This window comes from Lithobates pipiens, unplaced genomic scaffold (assembly GCF_037356315.1).
Source record: "Lithobates pipiens isolate NorthernLeopardFrog02 unplaced genomic scaffold, aLitPip1_a1.2 Scaffold_16, whole genome shotgun sequence".
NCBI lineage: Eukaryota > Metazoa > Chordata > Amphibia > Anura > Ranidae > Lithobates > Lithobates pipiens.
Window position 1 is genome coordinate 35,772,722 of NW_027507748.1, and position 13,668 is coordinate 35,786,389.

The 13,668-nt window shown below is 43.4% G+C and overlaps 1 protein-coding gene across 9 annotated transcripts in view; it reads left to right on the top strand.

The window, feature by feature from the left end:
* The window catches only part of TMEM39A (transmembrane protein 39A), a 78,855-nt gene that overhangs the window by 16,548 nt on the left and 48,639 nt on the right, over window positions 1-13,668 (top strand). Inside the window, exon 2 of one of the 9 annotated variants that reach the window (XM_077479726.1) lies at window positions 9,250-9,475. The exons of 7 other annotated variants lie outside the window; for them this stretch is intronic. The gene's annotated coding sequence lies outside the window, so the exon portion shown is untranslated. The remainder of the gene's footprint in view (window positions 1-9,249; window positions 9,476-13,668) is intronic. One more of the 9 variants, XM_077479727.1, reaches the window with a different exon arrangement.

A 13,668-nucleotide genomic window follows, 5' to 3' on the forward strand; every position in this document is an offset into this window, starting at 1 on the left:
ATGAATGGGCACCGCTGCTGAAGTGCTTGCAATGCGATTCGGCAACGGCGCTTCATAGGCGTATTTAACCCCTTCCTCGGCTGCTAGCTGGGTTATAAGCGCCCCGCCAGCAGCCGAATAGCGCCGCTAAAACTAGCAGCATTTTACCGTCAACGCCCGCCCCGCTCCAGTGTGAAAGCAGCCTTCAGTAGTAAGTGATACAGAAAATTTGTTACGTTAAGGGCCAGTTCACACCAGATGCAGTTCCGTTTTTTTCTGCACCAATACACTCAGTTCCGGTCAGTTTCTGCATCAGAAATCAACTGGAAACTGACTGCATGGTGTCAACTAGAGCCATTGGAATACATGGAAAACACTGTGCATGTATTTTTAGTGCAGAAAAAAAAGCCCACGGAACTGCGTCTTGTGGACACAGTTCCGTTCAGTCCCTTGCTCTTTTTTTTTTTCTGCACTAAAAAATGCATGCACAGTATTTTCCATGTATTCCAATGGCTCTAGTTCACACCATGCAGTCAGTTTCCTGTTGCAGAAACTGACCTGAACTGACTGTATTGGTGCGGAAAAAAAACAGAACTGCACAGAACTGCACAGAACTGCACAGAACTGCACAGAACTGCACAGAACTGCACAGAACTGCACAGAACTGCACAGAACTGCACAGAACTGCACAGAACTGCACAGAACTGCACAGAACTGCACAGAACTGCACCTGGTGTGAACTGGCCCTTAAAAATTTATTACCGTATATACTCGAGTATAGGCCGACCCGAATATAAGCCGAGGTCCCCAATTTACCCCCAAAAAACTGGAAAAAATTATTGACTCGTGTATAAGCCGAGGGTGAGACATGCCTGTCCATCCCTGTGTGTCGTCCATCCCTGTGTGTGTCCATGCATCCGTGTGTGTGTGTGTCCATGCATCCGTGTGTGTGTGTGTGTGTGTGTGTCCATGCATCCGTGTGTGTGTGTGTGTCCATGCATCCGTGTGTGTGTGTGTCCATCCATCCGTGTGTGTGCATGCATCCGTGTGTGTGTGTGTGTGTGTGCATGCATCCGTGTGTGTCCATCCATCCCTGTGTGTGCATGCATCCGTGTGTGTGTGTGTGTGTGTGTGTGTGTGTGTGTGTGTGTGTCCGTGCAGCCTACCTGTGTCCAGCCTGCCTGTGTCCGTCCAGCCTGCGTCCCGTCCCGGCCTGCGTCCCGTCCCGGCCTGCGTCCCGTCCCGGCCTGCGTCCCGGCCCGTCCCGCAGCTCTTCGTCGGTGGCCATTCTAGGATTCAAAAGCCGCGCCTCCGTCGGTGATAGGCGGAACACTCAATTTCCCACTGACTGCTGGGAAATTGAGTGTTCCGCCTATCGGATGTCCGTGATAGGCGGAACACTCAATTTCCCAGCAGTCAGTGGTCCGCCTATCATGGACGTCCGCTCATCCTCATACTACGGACGAGGATGAGAGGACGTCCGTGATAGGCGGAACACAGACTGCTGGGAAATTCAGTGTTCCGCCTATCACAGGCGAAGGCGGAGACGGAGGCGCGGCCTTTGAATCCTAGAATGGCCGCTGTCTGTCTGCTCGACACGCTGATCGGGCAGACAGACAGCGATGACTCGAGTATAAGCCGAGGGGGGCACTTTCAGCCTCAAAAAAGAGGCTGAAAATCTCGGCTTATACTCGAGTATATACGGTAACCACTTCAGCCCCGGACCATTTTGCTGGCCTAGCTAAGATAAAAAAAATAAAAAAAAATAGATATATCTCTTTTATCTTAACTTTACAAAAAATAAGTACATAAAAAAAAAAGGTAAGATAAAAGAATATAACTACATACTTATATATTATGTATGTACTAGTTATATTCTTTTATTCTTCTTTTTTTTTTTTTATGTACTTATCATTTTTTGTAAAGTTATCCAAAGGATTAATTAGCTAATCAAAAAAAAAATTTATTAAAAAAAAAAATAATAATAATAATAATAAACGTAAAGTCAATGACTAATCGATAGATTAGTCAACAGACAAACTAATAGTTAGTTGCAGCTCTAGTTTACAAGTAAACTGCTTCTGATTGGCAAGTGTGTGTGTGTGTGTGTGTGTGTGTGTGTGTGTGCCGCCATATTGCTTATCCCGGGGCAGGTAAACCCTGAGCTTGTTGTACAATGGACACCTTTCAGGCCTTTGTCCTTTTTTGTATGTTTGTCTTGGGAGTTTTCTTGTGAACACCGGCCCGCTGTATGATAGGTTTCACCACCTCCCATTTATTAAAGGGATATTATTTGGTTTATGGGAGATTATATGCAAAGATGCATGGCCACGCCGTATGATAATAATGTTAAGGATATAGATCATCGGTAATCCTGTGAGAAACCTGTCCGGTTCAGACTGGTCGTTCAAGATATCCATCAATAGATGAAGATAAAGGCGGCTGAAATATGCTAATCCCAACCTCCTAACTTCCCCATCCAATTGATGGCATCAATGCATCCTGCACCCTCGTAGATTTTTATTTTTTCTTTATAGAGCTGAACTCCGGGAAAGTTACAAAACTACCCTTGCAGTGGGGGCAATTGCTACACCAAAATGTTTTTTTCGTGATCCATTCATTGGTCGCCCTCTGACGTCATCACACACAATGCACCTCCAGCAAACTTGCATTATAAAAACATTGAGGGCCCACCTCCCTCTCTAATATAACGGAAATAGGGGGTTTAAAAAAAAGTTTTCCTTTTTTCTTTATCTTGAGATTACGGCAATCTTTCCCTGGAATTGGGAGTAAATACCTGGATTTGGCAGGTATCCGCTCCCCCCTGAATGGTGCCAAATGTGGCGCCGGAGGGGAGAAGTAATCCGATCCGCGGAAGTTCCATTTCTGGGTGGGACTTCGCTTTAACCCTAGCAGTGAGGAAAGGGTGTGTGTCTAGAAGTCCTCTTCAACTTTAACCCCTTCATAACCAGCGATCATTGTTGCTGGATGGCCAGGCCAAATTTAACATTAATATTAACTTGACAATAACCTAAATAATTTATTTTATTTTCTATACTGTTTTAAAAAAAAAAAAAACATAGTTCCTGTTTAAATGAATCACGGCCTATTTATAAATTATTCTATTGTTACATTTTTATTTTTTTAATACTATATTGTATATGACAATTACAGTCTTAAAAAGAAGAGCGCACTGCCACCATCAGGTTGTGGCGCCCTCTGCAGGCTAGAGGCTTACAGTATTTTGTTAATTAAGCCTTCGAATAATCTTTTTTTCATAGCGGACTGAATGCTCACATGATCAGGTTCCCAATCAGGGGATTGGATCTGTCACTTACAGCAGGGATTGAAAGCCACCAGTCATGCAGAATGTTGGGATGAAATTATAGTAGCGTATTCCTGGTATTGTGGAGAGTTAAAGTGGTTCTGAAGCCTCAATGTTTTTCACCTTATTGCATTCTATACAATAACGTGAAAAATCTTCTGTGCTGCAGCTACCTGCCAGACCCCCCCCCCCCATCTGAGCGCATCTGAACCAGTGATGTGCACAAGCACAGAGGCTTCCGCCGCTGTCTTTCTCCTCATTGGACAGTTGATAGCATTGGCTGTGAATAAAATCCGGTGACCTGAAAACGGGGACGGAGCCGAGTCCTGCTATCTGTGGCAATGGACTAGGGAGGGAGCAGGCACTGGGCACCTGCTGAAGAGGAGGAGCTAGGAGCGCTGGCGGGGGACCCCCGAAGAAGAGGATCAGGGACTTCTCTGTGCAAAGCTATTACACAGAGCAGGCAAGTATAGTAGGCATGTTTGTTATTATTATTTTTATAAAATTAACAAAGCTTTATAACCACTTTAAAGTGATATTAAAGGCAATTATAATTTTTATTTCAAATAACAAACATCAGTAGAGGTTTTGCACAGTGCAACCCTGATCCTACTCTTCCTGGGTCTTATTGGTCCTTCCTCCTGCTGAGTGCCCCCATAACAAGCAGATTGCCATGGGGGGCTCCCAAGCTGCTGTTCTGCGTGTCAATTCTCCCCCCTCTCTTCTCTCATTGGCTCACTGGCTGTGATTGACAGCCAATGGCTCCCACTGCTGTCTCAGCCACTGATGAGGGAGAGTCCCCAGAGACCCGAGGCTCTTGTGTACATCGCTGGATTGCGATGATGGGGCTCAGGTAAGTATTGGGTAAGGGCTGCTGCACTGATAAGGTGGTTTTTTTACCTTCATGCACGGAATGCACAAAGGTAAAAAAAAACCTTGAGCCTTTAGGACCACTATAAGCCCTCATTTACATTGGAGAGACTTGCCATGTGATTCCAGAGGTCAAATCGCATGACAAGTGGCGCTCTATTGTCGGCAATGACACTGTTCAAATCGGTGCGACTCCAACTTTGCAGTGCCGCATCGATTTGAAATAGTAGTTCCTGCACTACTTTTGGTTATTTTTGGGTGCTACTTGAATAGACATCCTGTGCATGAAGCCGCACAGATGTCTTCAAAGTCACACTGACACGGGGCTTTGAATTTGTGCGATTTATTTTTATTTATTTTTTCCAGATGAAGCGATTTCAAAGCTGCGTGTGAACGAGGGCTAAGGCTACATTCACAATGGCAATTAAGGCTGGTGTGAATTGTAGTCGCAGGAAAGGCCCAATTCCTCAGGCTCATCAGCAGCTAGGTGTGGCCACCAGCCCCATACCCCATAACGCCAGGTTGCCGGCGGACGCAGGTATATGTGGCTGACCGCACAGCCCGCAATTAGCTGCGGTGATCGCTGCTGGACGCACTTTGTTTAAAAACAGGAAGTCGGAGGAGAATTCCCCCTTATAGAGGATATAGGGAGTAATAGGAACTTGACACAGGTTCTGACACTTACCCACTCTATCATACAAAGTTGTCCGTCAACCCTTTTGCTGCTGCTGCTATAACTGGGACAGCAGTAAAAACCTGTCAGGGTTTTTTAACCACTCCACTCCCGCCGTGCTCCGGTGCCCTCCGCCGCTTACCGGAGCCATCGGCGGAGGCGCTCAGATCTTCACCCTTATTGGGTATGGAGACGAGTGAGGGGAAGATGGCCCACCAGTCTCCATAATATTTCAGGGTGGAAACGACTTCAAAACATCACTTCCGCCCATAGCTCTTAAAGGGCCATTTATTTATTTCTTTTTAAATGACAACATATTTTTTTTTTTATTGCATTGTAGTGTAAATATGAGATGTGAGGTCTTTTTGATCCCCAGATCTCATATTTAAGAGGTCCTGACGTGCTTTTTTTTCTGTTTACATTCCTTGTAATAGGAATAAAAGTCACACAATTTTTTTTTTTTTTTTTTAAACAGTGTAAAAATAATAGGTAAAATAAATGAGAAGAAAAACATTTCTTTTTTTTTTTTTAAACGTGCCCCGTCCCGCCAAGCTCGCTTGCAGAAGCGAGCGCATACGCGAGTAGCACCTGCATATCAAAACGGTGTTCAAATCACACACATGTGAGGTATCGCCGCGATCGGCAGAGTGAGAGCAATAATTCTAGCCCCAGACTTTCTCTGTAACTCAAAACATGCAACCTGTAGAATTTTTTTTTTAAACGTCGCCTATGGAAATTTTTAAGGGTAAAAGTTTGTCGCCATTCCACGAGCGGGTGCAATTTTGAAGTGTAACATGTTGGGTATCAATTTACTCGGCGTAACATTATGATTCGCAATATAAAAAAACATTTTTTTCTTATTTTTTTTAATTTAAAAAAGTGTATTTTTTCCCAAAAAAGTGCGCATGTAAGACCGCTGAGCAAATGCGGTGTGACAGAAAGTATTGCAATGACCGCCATTTTATTCTCTAGGGTTCTAAGTAATTTTCTAGCAAAAAAAAAAAGCTGTTTTTAACTAAACAACAAATCTCAGAAAGAGGGCTCGGTCCTTAAGTGGTTAATCTTTCCTCTCTCTATCCAAAACCTGAGAGTCCCATTTGGTTTTGCATCCATTTTAAAGTACTAGCTGTCGATCGTTCCCCTCCTTGTAGTTTTAGTGACTCTTTGCTTTCACTCGGTTGGTTCTTTTTTTTCCCCTTGCAGCATCCTCTTCTGGGGTTACACACAGGAAGTCTGCACACACACACACAATGAGATAAGTGTAGTATTTTAGTCTCACCATCTTCTCTACTACATGGAGGTGATGCTGTCAGAAGGAAACCACAGTCAGGGGGTTAAGCTCGGCCTGTACAGACACACAATGTAGGTGCGAGATAAACCGTCTCTTACCGGAATATCGGACCGACAGTCGCTTTTGGTTCCAAATTACTTGTCATTTTTAGATTCATATATCTTGAATTTTAGCCAGATGTTGAGTGTTCGATGTTGGCTGATTGTGTTATTTAGTTTACACACCACCTTCGTGTCCATTGTGTTTTTACATTGGTGCCAACTCTTCCCTTCATCTCCACATTGGGTACACTCTGATGACATATATACAGTGTGAGTTTGAGGGGGGAACTGGAATGGGGATGGGTAGACCCTTTTTCAGATATTTGCATCACAACATGAAAAACGCAAAGAGGGGATTTTTACTAAAACTGGAGCACTCGGAATCTGGTGCAGCTGTGTACGGTAGCCAATCGGCTCCTAACTTCAGCTTGTTCAATTAAAGTGATTGTAAAGGATCACCTTGCAAAACAACCCATTCGGTTTAAAATTGAAATGAAAGACAAAACGTGTGTGTATAGATATAAAAAAAAAAAAAAAAAAAGACTTCTTAATACCCTTTTCTAAAAGTGAGCTTCCCAGTGATTGGTTGTGCAGGGGGGATGGTGGCAGGACAAGTCTGATTATTGAAGGATAGCACATGGAGTTCCCAGCATAACTAGAGCACTGTGTTCTCCTGCTTAGTGTGGTCAGTTTTTAATAGGAAAGCAGATGGACTTCAGGAATATAAAGGAAGCAATACAGAGAACAGGATACTTTCCCATACAAGTAAATGGAACAGCAGCCACATCATAAATATGAAGTGTTTGACAGTAAAACCTGGAAGCTGATTGGCTACCATGCAGAGCTGCACCAGATTTTGGTCTATCCTGTAAATCAACCCCATTCTGTCTTTATTTCTGTCTCTTGCGTTCTCTGTCTCCTCTTCTCTCTCGTACTTCCTCGTCTTTCTTTTTCTCTTTCTCTTTTTGTATCCGTCTCTTATCTCTTTTCTTTTTCTTTCTTCTTTTTTTTCCCTTTCTCTTTTTTTTTTCCCCTTTCTCTTTTTTTTTTTTTTTTTTCCCCTTTCTCTTTTTCCCTTTCTCTTTTTTTTTTTCCCTTTCTGTGTGTGTGTGTGTGTGTGTGTGTGCGCGTGCGTGTGTGCGTGTGCGTGTGCGTGTGCGTATAGCTATATAAAATATCTATATACTAGGTTGTCAAAAGTATTTGGACTTTACACGCACATGAACTTTAATGTCATCCCAGTCTTAGTCTGTAGGGTTCAATATTGAGTTGGCCCACCCTTTGCAGCTATAACAGCTTCAACTCTTCTGGGAAGGCCGTCCACAAGGTTTAGGAGTGTGTCTATGGGAATGTTCGACCATTCTTCCAGAAGCGCATTTGTGAAGGCCAGTCAAGTTCCTCCACCCCAAATTCCCTCATCCATGTCTTTATGGACCTTGCTTTGTGCACTGGTCCAAACCATTTGGTGGAGGGGGGATTATGCTGTGGGGGTTGTTTTTCAGAGGTTGGGCTTGGCCCCTTAGTTCCAGTGAAGGGAACTCTTAAGGCGTCAGCATACCAAGACATTTTGGACAATTTCATTCTCCGAACTTTGTGGGAACAGTTTGGGGATGGCCCCTTCCTGTTCCAACAGGACTGATCACCAGTGCACAAAGCAAGGTCCATAAAGACATGGATGAGCGACCTGACCTCAACCCAACAGAACACCTTTGGGGTGATTTAGAGCGGAGACTATGAGCCAGGCCTCGTTGTCCACATCAGTGCCTGACCTCACAAATGGGATTCTGGAAGAATGGTCAAACACTCCTAAACATTATGGACAGCCTTCCCAGAAGAGTTGAAGCTGCAAAGAGTGGGTCAACGCAATATTGAACCTTAAAGGGTAAGGCTGGGATGCCATGAACGTTTGTGTAAAGGCAGGTGTCCCAATACTTTTGACAATGTAGTGTGTATATATGAGATAGATAGATGGATGGATATCTCTCTTTATATCTCTATATCTCTATATCTCTATCTCTCTCTATATCTCCATCTCATAATGTGTGTATGTATATATAATAGTGTGTGTGTATGTGTATGTGTATGTGTATGTGTATGTGTGTGTATATGTATATGTATATATATATATATATATATATTATAAAATGTCTGTCTCTACCTATCTATCTCGATCTCATTTTAAAGCCCAGCTTTACCCCCTCCCCTCCACCAATGCAACATCCATGAGCACTTTTGCTGGCACCATCATATGTTATTTTTTCAGGGTTCAGAAACTTTCGCCATCTTGATTGGCCCCACCGGGATGTTGTAACTCCCAGCACTAAAGTGACAATGCTGACAGTCGGAAGCGGCATTGACACAGTAGGAGGTAGGGGACTGCTGGTTGGCTGTGGGCTGACGCTTATTTGAGGCCAACCTATTGCATCGCTTCTGTACCGCCTGCTGCAGTGATATGTGCACTAATAGCCGGAGGAGAAGCACAGGGCCAGAGAGCCTGTGCACATCTTTATTTTATTTTACAAATAAAGTTTTGTTTAAAAAACAAAACAAAAAAAATGCTGTCCATTTCTCTCTTTATGTGCCTTGCTATATAGGGTTTAGTTATACTTTTTAATGGTAGGAAAGGCTTGTAGCTTTGTTCATGCGTGTGTAGGGCCCTCTTTCTATTATAGGACAAACCAAAGCCACGATTTATGACTTTTATTGCACGTTTAGTGTTCTGAATAGCTATGCCAAATTTTTTACATCTTTATGCCAAAAGCAGCTCCAGTATTTAGTTGTCCTCATTAGAATCAGCAGCTTCTGTTGAATGGTATTTTTTTCATGCGTCGTTGTTGTTTCTGAATTGGCGGCCCGTGGTGTGTCTGGGTTGTGACTCAAACCATCGTCGTGTCTTGTAAGCATGAGAGAGGAAGTGAACCGTGCTCACACGGCCATTCTGTCCTGCTTCCTCCTCCTCCTCCTTTATCGCACATGAAGTTGCACATAACACCCCTTAAGCAACCAGCATGAAGATCTATGACGGTGACGTGGCCTTTTTGTATTTACATCACTTTCATTTTACTCCCAGCAGATGTAGAAGACACAAATTAATCGGGCTCTGTATTCGTTAATATAATCAGTCAGTTGTGGTGCAGTGTTTGTATATGCTAAAGAGCAGAGTGATGGAGAGATGAGCAGCTACATCTTTCACTGTCCGGTCACAGGCCGGTGGAGGGACAAGACCTACGTGTGTTACTGAAACGCAGCAGCGAAAATTCAAGACTTGATGGGCAGGAACACAAATCCTTTCGCAGGTAACAACAGCAAGAGTTTTTATCTATTTGATCAGTCACACCTTTGTGTTGTAGTAAAATGTTTGTATCGTTGTGTTCTTTTATTTTCGTTATACGCTCACCGGCCACTTGCCAGTACCGGGTTGGACCCCCTTTTGCCTTCATTCTTGGTGGCATCAATTCCAGAAGGTGTTGGAAACATTCCTGCAGAGAAACGCCCCCATAACGGGATATTACCGCCCCCATAACGGGATATTACCGCCCCCATAACGGGATATTGCCGCCCCCATAACGGGATATTGCCGCCCCCATAACGGGATATTGCCGCCCCCATAACGGGATATTGCCACTAGAGGTCGACCGATATGGGTTTTTCTCTGGCCGATGCCGATATTTAGAAATCATGGCGGCCGATAGCCGATATATGATGCCGATTTTTTTTTTGGGCCGATATGTTAGGCCGATTTTTACTTTATTTATTTATTTTTTTCCTTTTTTATTTATTATTTTTTTATTTATTTATTTTTAATCCCCCTTGATCTAACACACCTTTCCCATTGGGGCGTTTTTCAGGCGCTTTTGGGATAAAAATAGCGCCTGTAATGTGCCTGCAAAATGGCTCCCCTGCAGTCTGTGTGAAAGACAGAGTGCTTTCACACTGAGGCGATGCGCTGGCAGGATCTTAAAAAAAAAAAAAGTCCTGCAAGCAGCACGTTTGGAGTGGTGTATACCGCTCCTCCACCACTCCTGCCCATTGATATGAATGGGCACCACTGCCGAAGCGCATGCAATGCGATTTGGCCGCGGTGCTTCACGGGCGCATTTAACCTCTTCCTTGGCCGCTAGCTGGGTTATATGTGCCCCACTAGCAGCCAAATAGCACCGCTAAAATGATGGTAAAGAGCCGCTAAAACTTGCGTTTTACCATCAACGCCTGGCCGCTCCAGTGTGAAAGCAGTCTTCATAAGTGATACAGAAAATTTCTTACATTTAAACATTTATTAAACAAAACAAACCTCCAATCAGTTCACTTGTATGTATGATTTAGATTAAAAAAAAAAAAAAAAAAAAACTATATATTAAATAAAAACAGGTAGTCAAAACTTTTGGACGAAAAAAAAATGGGCTAACTTTACTGTTTTTACTTTATTTTTATTTTTTAAATAGTGTATTTTTTCCCCAAAAAAATGCATTTGAAAGACCTCTGTGCAAATGCCGTGTGACATAAAATATTGCAACAACCGCTATTTTATTCCCTAGGATCTCTGCTAAAAAAATATATATAATTTTTGGGGGGGTCTAAGTGATTTTCTGGCAGAAAATACAGGATTTTTACTTGTAAGCAACAAGTGTCAGAAAAGATTTAGTCTTTAAATGGTTAAACTGAGAACTTCTACACACTGAGATGATTTCATTCATTCAGAAGTGTAAACATTGTATCATTCTGTTCTTTTCTTGGCAGCCCAGAGAGGAGGAAAGGGTTTCTATGACGACTCAGGCAACTTACACTGACTAATATACAGAAGTCATTTCAAAGTCCCGCTGTAGTTCTAAATCGGCTTTTTATCAGCACAATCGGCCGATGCCGATTATTTAAAAAACGGCAAATATCGGCCGATATATCGGTCGACCTCTAATTACCACCCACCATATTACCACCCACCATAACTTGATATTACCTTTTCCATGCTTTACTGTAGGAATGGTGTTATTTGGATGGTGAGTTGTATTGGATTTCCGCCAGACATATCATTTGGTGTTGAGACCAAATAATACAATTTTAGTCTCACCTGACCGTAACATCTTTTTCCATGTGGCCTCAGATGCTTCAAGGTGCATTTTGGCAAAGCTCAGTGGTGACCGCAGGTGGCCTTTTGACCATATGGAGGCATTTTTTCTTTTCATAACCTTTTGGATGTGAGTTCCTTTGGTCCAGTCTGGCCTTCCAAGCCTGAATTATAGCCCTGGTGTTTCCTACATCCGAGGTCCAGTTTGGCGGTTTCTTGTACACCCCTTGAAGTCTTGTTTGGATGTTGTGGGTTCCTTGGAGTTCTGTCGACTTGCTGATTCCGTCACCTTTGCCTTAACCGCTTTCAGACCGGACCATTTTGCTGGTAAATGACCAGAGGTCTTTTTACACTTTGGCACTGCGCTGCTTTAACTGGTAATTGCGCGGTCATGCAATGTTGTACCCAAACAAAATTTGCGTCCTTTTCTTCCCACAAATAGAGCTTTCTTTTGATGGTATTTGATTGCCTCTGCGATTTTTATTTTTTGCGATATAAACGTAAAAAGACCGCAAATTTTGAAAAAAAATGATATTTTCTACTTTTTGTTATTAGAAAAATCCAATAAACTCAATTTTAGTCATACATTTAGGCCAAAATGTATTCAGCCACATGTCTTTGGTAAAAAAAAAAGTCAATAATTTATTGGTTTGCGCAAAAGTTGTCACATCTACAAACTAAGGTACGTTTTCTGGAATTTACGCAGCTTTTAGTTTACGACTGCCTATCTCATTTCTTGAGGTGCTAAATTGGCAGGGCAGTACAAAACCCCCCCAAATGACCCCATTTTGGAAAGTAGACCCCCTAAGGAAATTGATAAGAGGCATGTTGAGCCCATTGAATATTTTATTTTTTTGCCTCAAGCGATTGAATAATGACAAAAAAAAAAATATATTTTTTTTTTACACAAAGTTGTCACTAAATGATATATTGCTCACACATGCTATGGGCATATGTGAAATGACACCCCAAAATAAATTCTGCTGCTTCTCCTGAGTACGGGGATACCACATATGTGGGACTTTTTGGGAGCCTAGCCGCGTACGGGGCCCCGAAAACCAAGCACCGCCTTCAGGATTTCTAAGGGCGTAAATTTTTGAGTTCACTTCTCACTACCTATTACAGTTTTGAAGGCCATAAAATGCCAAGATGGCACAAAACCCCCACAAATGACCCCATTTTAGAAAGTAGACACCCCAAGCTATTTGCTGAGAGGCATGTTGAGTCCATGGAATATTTTATATTTTGCCACAAGTTGCGGGAAAATTACAAACTTTTTTTTTTTTTTTTTTTTCACAAAGTTGTCACTAAATGATATATTGCTCATGCATGCCATGGGCATATGTGAAATGACACCCCAAAATAAATTCTGCTGCTTCTCCTGAGTACGGGGATACCACATATGTGGGACTTTTTGGGAGCCTAGCCGCGTACGGGGCCCCGAAAACCAAGCACCGCCTTCAGGCTTTCTAAGGGCGTTACAGTTTTGAAGGCCATAAAATGCCAAGATGGCACAAACCCCCCCCAAATGACCCCATTTTGGAAAGTAGACACCCCTAAATTTAGGGGTACACTAGTGAGACTAGGTAATAAATGGCGGGTGCCCTGAAACTATAAAAAAATAACTAACCAACCAGCGTCACCTGTAACAGTTATATGGTGATCACTGGTGAAAGGGTTAACTAGGGGGCAATCAGGGGGCTTTATGCGGTAGTATATGGGGGTCCCTGGCGCTATAAAAAGCTGCGGCGAACCTAAATACCTACCTGCCTAACTAGCGTCACCTGTGACACTAATACGGTGATCAGAAAAATGATCGCTTATTAGGCTGGGTTCACACTGGAGCGATGCGGAAACGCCACGAATGCGCGGCGGGTTCCCGCATCGCATGCCTCCCGGCGGCAGTTCACACTGCCCTATGCGAACTGCTGGGAGTGTCAGTGAAATGTTACTGACACCCCCAGATCAGTTCGCATATCGCAGTGCGATCTGCAAACTCGGATCGCATGGTGTGAACACCCATGCGATCCGATTCTGCTGCGGGCCAAGAAAAGGGTCCCGTGCGAATTTGCGGCGGGTGCGGCGAATGGCTGAACTCGAATCGCACAGAGATCGGATGTGATTTGCACTGCAGTGCGGTGCGAATCACATTCGTTCTCATAAACCGCTGCAATGTGAACCCAGCCTTAGTGACACTGGCGACGGGGGGTGATCACGGGGTTAAACCTTTATTGGGGGGGTTAGGGGGTACATTAGAACTAAAGGGGGCTAACCCTAACTGCCCTAACAGTTATTACAGTCACAAATGACACCAATGCAAAAAAAAAAAAAAAAAAATGACATTGGTGTCACTGTGACTGGGGGGCAGGGGTAATTGGGGGGGTGATCGGGGGGGTGTGAGTGTGCCTGGCATGTTCTACTGTGTGT